Raw genomic sequence first — 6,152 nt, 5'->3', positions numbered from 1 at the left:
GGGCGTCGCCAGAAGATGACGCATTGCGTCTTTGCTCCTGACGGTCCTAGTTCGTAAAGTGTTATGTTTTTCGTCTTCAGAAGATCCAGGGTGATCTACACTCCCTAAGGCTTAGCACAGTAGCTGTAGATTGTAGTGATTTTTTTGCATGTGGACAAATGGTCAGATTGCAAATATTCTGCACAAAGTGCCGTTTTACTTTTTCATATCTGCCAGGACTTGCCTATGAAACTAGTGGTCCCGCCTTAGGGAGGCGCAAAATGAAATTGTAGGGGCGGCCAAACTTGAGCTGAAACAACAACTTCTAGCTTTTGACAGTGACTTCCATCCGGACTGGTAGAGGAAACTGAATAGCCAAAACCTTTAATACTGTAGGCCCGGTACTTAACGCCCTGGAGCCGCGCCTGCGGGAAGGCCGCTCGGAGAGAATCACGCATGCGCAGGTTCCCTGGGTTCCCCGGGCAGCCTTGTAGGCTTTACCTTTTCCTGAACCACCGGCAGTAACAGGACAGCAAAACCTAGGCGGCACTGGCTGCACGTCGGTCTGATTTCACGAGCTAGGTTTTAAACCTAAATTAAGCAGCAAGTATTTTGGTTCCCTCTCAGAATAAGCCTTGGGATCCCAAGTTTGCTGTATACTGTAGGATTGACCTCACTCCCAGCAACTGCTGTTGAACCGCTCTCCTGGGTCCAGTCTGAAGACTTGGAGTTGGAAAGTTGAGTTGAAATTCAGTTATTTATTGGCTTCCACTCTGCTCTCTAGATTTCCATGCACCAGAGTTCTGCGTTTCCTTCAAGACCGAAGCTGAACCTATTGTTCGATTCAAACAGGCCGTGGATTTTGAAGGCAGGAATGTCTTTCCAGCTAGGATAGTTAAAATACAGAAATGGTGGATGGAAGAAGGAGAATCATGCGCTTCCCCCTCTAGACTCCAATCTTTGGCATCCTTTCCTTGAATGCAGCTTTCTTTGATGATCCACTCTCATCTAAGGGAAATCTTTCTTTACATGTAATTTTCCTTTACTTCACACAGACATAAGGCGAAAAGTTTAAGAAATACCAAATAACGAACTTGCCCTATCCAAGAAGTGGGATGAAAAGGCAAATAACTTTCGATGTTTACTTCTAATATAATACTTTAATGATTACTGTTCACCTATATTGGCACAATCATTATGTTATTTCTCAATAGTACTTTAGACAGCGACTACTGAGTGGTTAGACTAGAATTGCTATCCAAGTTCTGGAATCTCACGTTCGGTCAATTCTCCTCTCCTTTAATTATATAATAATAATTATTATATTATTATTATTATTATTAAAAATCTATTTAAATCCTCCGGCTACTCAGGACATGGATATCAGGAAGAATGAAATTCAAGGCAGGTCTCAGCTAGAAGTTAGTGCAACCCTCCCCAATCTCAACAAACAAGCTGGGTGTGGTGGTTCATATCTTTAATCCCAGCTAGATAGTAATCCTTGGGCAGAATGATCCAGTTAGAAGCTGGTCTAGGGTAAAAACTTGAACAACTAAAACATAAAGTATAATGGCTAGGGCATGTCTCAAGTTATAGACCCCCTTGCCTAGCAAGCATGAAGCATTGAATTCAAATTCTAGAACCTCCAAGAAAATGCAAAACAGCCAGCCACTGTTGGCTAAGGCTAATAATCCTACTTAGGAGGCTGAGATGTGAAGATAGAAGTTTGAAACAAACGCAAGCAGAAAAAAAAGACTTTCAGTGCTAATTAACCAGCAAAAAGTCAGAACTGGAGGCATGACTCAAGTAGTAGAGTGCTAACCTAGAAAGCAAGGGAGCCTCTGAGTTCGAATTCTAGTATCAATACACACAAAAAAATTAGAAGAAATTATTTAGTAGGCCTATTTAGAAATAAATGTTAAGTGATTGAAATTCAGTTTGGTATTCTTTTCCACTGCCATCCACTGTCATCCTATGTGTAGTGTATACTAAAAATACACAGTATTCTCCAACATTTCTCAACCATTTATGCCAGATTTGTTGTTAGGTCCTAGGAGAACTCAGTTTTAACTCTTAAACTTTGTGGTAGAAGGAAATGATTTAAAAAATTAGAATGTGACAGAAGTCCCAAGGGCGTATAAAGTAATTATTTCTCACTGCATTCACACATGCACACACACACACACACACACACACACACACACACACACAGAGGAGAAAGAAAGAGACCTTGTCCTCACGGAGTGTAGAGGACCTTGATATTACACATATTATGGATCATACATATATTATGGTTCAGAGTTTTCAGTCTGACCTTCAAGATCTTTAACATACTCCATTACTTCAGATTTTCTCTCTCCTTTCTCTTTGCATGTGATGCCTTTTCTTATCTTCAGTTACAATAAGTTCTATTTATGATTCTTCTAGCACTATGTACCTCATAAAACATTTGTTTTACTTCTATTTGTTTACTAGGGCTACTGTAGCAAATTACCTTAGCACTGATTGACAGGAGGTTATAGTATTGGAGGCCAGAAATATAAGATCATTTTTACTGAGTCAAACCAAAAGTTGGCAGAGCCCTGTTCCTGCCAAAATTGGTAAGGGAGAATTTAGTTGCTATCCCTGCATCTTTCAACTTTTGCCAGTATTTAGTGACTATCATCATTTCTTCTTCTTCTTTTTATTGTGAGAATACCGTACAGAGGAGTTACAATTACATGGGCAAGATAACAAGTACATTCCTTATCAAGCATTGTTGCCTTCTCCTTTGTTTCCCCTTCCCATCCCTTCCCATACTCCCCCCCTCCCCCCACCAGGTCCTTCCCCCTCCCCCCACCAAAGTTGTAAAGTTCGTTTTTCCACATAATGACTTGTACATCTCATTGTTGCAATGGGTCCCCCTGTATCCCTAGTTAAACGATTTGTTTTATTCCTTCCCCTCCACAAATTATACCAACATCAAATACAGTGAAAGCATGGGTTATACCGTGGGGGAGGGACATACAAAGCCCATTTCTTTGGCCTGTGCGCAGTGCTACTGTCTAAAGTGTCAGGGTCACATTATTTTCTCCACTGCAGTAGTATGTATGTCTCCCTCTGCCTGTAACTTAGAGAATACATATTTTATTTACAACTCTCTGTGGCATTTAAGAACCACAACCGCAAAGGGGTATAACATCCCCATCTAATCTTCTATAGTTCATTACTTTTAATTATTTTGGCGATTTTAAAACTCTTATAGTGTCCCTAAATTAGATTCTCTCTGTAAAAGTTTGATTCAAGAAGCTGAGTAAAAAGTACTAAAATAATATACTGGTGTATCCTTAGAAAAAATGTAGCTTTCTTTAGTTCAGATGGACTTTTGTGCCGTTTGTATATTAGGGGTACTACATGCAGGAAAACGCAGTACAACATATATGGATATGTGGAGTTTATGGGGGAGCAACATGTGTTTGGTGTGTTGGTCACTGTTGTATCCTTGTGAAAACATACCTGACACAACTTCTTAAAGGAGGAAAGATTTATTTTTGCCTCACTGTTTCAGAGGGTCCTGTCCATGATCTCTTATCTCCATGCACTTTGGTAGAACATCAAGTGGAAGCATGTAATGGAAAAGAACTGTTCACTTATGACAAGAGAGGGAGGAAGGAGCTGGAGACCAGGTATAACTTGTAAAGGCTTGTACACAGTGAATGACCCTTTTCCTAAGATTCTACCATCTTCTCAGATTGTCCCACCAGCTGGAGATAAAATGTCCAGCACAGGACAGCAGTCAGCAGGAAACATTTCATATTCAAATCATGACAGGTTCCAATTTACAGAGGTTACTGCAACTAGTGCTGTTCCTGGCTATCAGTCACCAATGTTTTGTTCTCGGAATCATTCTGTCTCTTAAGACTAACCAGTCACTTTGTGTCAAACCAACTATATCCAACCCCTTTCAAATAGAAGGGCCAGAGCCAGAGATTCATATTAAGAAGTGTGTGTGTGTGTGTGTGTGTGTGTGCGCACACACACACACATGTGGGTGAGTGCAATGGGTTTAGTTTTTCCTTCCTGCAAGCCCTTAGTTTATCTCAGTAAGGCCTATAGAGTCTTTTCTTCAAAAACATGAGACCTCACTTTTTAAGAATAGGAGAATGCACATGGTCATAGGATACCTGCTCTATCACATGCCATACCACTCAGCACCAACATGTGAAAGGCTGGTCTCTGCCACAAGTTTCCCTTCATAGTCTCCCCTCATGCTGACCCAGTGGTGTTTAAATATAACATTGAGATCTGTGTATTTCACCTTCCCATTAAAAAGGCATTTGATCATGGCTTCTTACTTTCTCTTTCAGCTCCCCTCCTGCCTCTTGGAACCCTTTCCTTTTGCACCCCTTCTCTGAGGCTGGTTTATGTGGTGCTGTGCCTCCTTCTTTATAGTTCTATGAGTATAATAAGACTGTCGTATCCGTGCCCTGCTCTGGGTGTTTTATGTGTCTGCAAAAGACCCATCTAAAAACAAAACAACCAAGACAAAACAAAAGATTTCTTAAACACAGTCATGTGTTACTTCCTGATGGGAATATATTTTGAAAGCTGCATCATTAGGCTATTTCCTTATTGTGGAACACAGTAAATGTATTTAAATCTAGATGGTGTAGCCTGTGGCCTACTTATGCTATGTGGTATAGTCTACTAAAAGTAGACAGTAGGATTTCACCAAATCAAAAAGTTTCTTTACCACAAAATAAATTATTTGCAAAGTGAAGAGACAACCCCAGAACAAAGGGGAATATTTTGAAGCCATACATGTGATGAGAGTGATATCTATTCTTCTACAAAGAACCAATAATAAGGAAGCAAATAACCTGATTAAATGTGAACACATAATGATATCTCTCAAAAGAAGATATATGAATGGCCAAAACAAGGATGGGAAAGTTCATGGTATCACTAATCATTAAGGAAATGTAAATTAGTAGCAAGTTATCACCTCATGCCTATTGGAAGGCTTTCACAAAATAGATGAAAACTAACAAGTGAAAGAATCCACAGAAAATGGAACTTTGCCTATCCATGTCAATGAAAATAAAGTAGTAGAAGCTTTTCTCAAGAATCAAATATAACTATCATATGATCAAGAAGTCTCATTTCTGGATAAATAGGCTATCCAATGGAAAGAAGTATGTTCAAGGAATAACTGCACTCTAATGCTTACAACACTATTCATGATTGTCAAGATTAAGAATTAAACTATATTTCCATTGATGGATGATTGGATTAAGAAGTATTGTATGCACATCCTGTCTTAGACCATTTCTCATTGCTGTAATAGAATAATCAAGACTAAATGCTTTATGAAGAGGTTTATTTGGTTTCAGTGCTGGAGGTTCAAGAGCATAGCATCAACTTCTGTTCTGCAAGAGCCTTATGATCCTTGCCATCACAGTGGCTCACTCATGGGTAGAAGAGATCACATGATGACATAAAAAGCCAGAGACATTCAGTGGTCAGACTCAATCTTCTTTAGCAATTCATTCTTATGGGACTGGTACTCCACAAGAACTACATTAATTAGGCAGTATATCCACTGCCTAATTACTTTGATGAGTTCTAACTTTAATGACACTACCACCTCAGAACCGACACACTGAGGACTAAACTTTCAACCCATGAACATTTTGAGGACTTACTCAAAACATACCTTACTCTATGAAATGCTATTTTCCTTTAAAAAGAAGGAAATCTTAACATCTGTGACAATGTGGATAAAGTTGGATGGCATTTTACTAATTGAATAAGTCAGGCCCAGAATAACATATATTACATTATCTTACTTATATATACACACACACACACATATATATATATATATAATTAAAAAAAAACCCGTGCTCCTAAAAATAGAATGATGGTTAATAGAGGCTGAGGCAGGGTAGAGGAAGGAAATGGAGAGTTTTTGATTAAAGGGTTTAGAGATTCAGATATGTTGGAGGAACTAGGTTGAAGTTTATGTTGCAAAGCAGGGTGATTATAGTCGATTATTGTTGTATGTCTCAAAATAACTAAATCTTACATATAACAATATATAAATGAAATGATGGAGAGGTTAACTAGCTTAATTTTATTTTAAATTATATATTATTTAAATATCTGAATAGATTGCATTATATCCTATAAAT

Source organism: Dipodomys spectabilis, unplaced genomic scaffold (assembly GCF_019054845.1).
Source record: "Dipodomys spectabilis isolate Male_0828 unplaced genomic scaffold, ASM1905484v1 ptg000140l, whole genome shotgun sequence".
NCBI lineage: Eukaryota > Metazoa > Chordata > Mammalia > Rodentia > Heteromyidae > Dipodomys > Dipodomys spectabilis.
This window is presented reverse-complemented; position numbering follows the sequence as displayed.